Genomic DNA, 761 nt, shown 5'->3' on the forward strand with positions numbered 1-761 from the left:
GTGAAGAACTGCAACTGGAATCTAGGTCTGGCATAGCTGCAAACCCTTGTTTAAGCACTGTATCATGGTACCACCTATTTTATATGTAAATATTATTGCTTTTCACATTAAGAAATGTCCTTATGATTACCTTACTTCAATGTTCTGATTTATTTTCTTCTAGACTCTGTCATTATATTTTATTTTAAACAGCTTTATTAAGGTATAATTGAAATACATAAACTGCACATATTTAAATGCTCAAGTTTATACATATTGACATAGGCATACACTTGTAAAACCATCACAGTAATCAAGATAATGAACATATACATCATCTACAAACATTTCTTGTGCACCATTGTAATCCCTCCATCCAGCCTTTCTCCAATCTCCTCCTCTCCCCTCCCCTCTCCTTCCTCTTGTTCCCATACCCCCTTCCATCCCGCGACCAACAGTCTTCTTCCTGTCAATATAAATTAGTTTACATTTCCTAAAGTTTTACAAAGAATCATACTGAACATAATGTTTTTGATCTTGCTTCTTTCACTCAGTAAAGTTATTTTGAAATTTGCATGTTTTAATAACTTGTGCCAATAGTTCATTCCTTTATATACCATAGGGTTCAGTGATTAACAGCATGGCTGTTAACCAAAAGGTCAGCAGTCCGAATCCACCAGCCGCTCCTTGGAAACCCTATGGGGCAGTTCTACTCTGTCCTATAGTGCTGCTATGACTAGGAATCAACTGCATGGCAACAGGTTTAGTTTTGCTTTGGTTAT

Source organism: Trichechus manatus, unplaced genomic scaffold, assembly GCF_000243295.1.
Source record: "Trichechus manatus latirostris isolate Lorelei unplaced genomic scaffold, TriManLat1.0 scaffold00056, whole genome shotgun sequence".
Classification (NCBI taxonomy): Eukaryota; Metazoa; Chordata; class Mammalia; order Sirenia; family Trichechidae; genus Trichechus; species Trichechus manatus.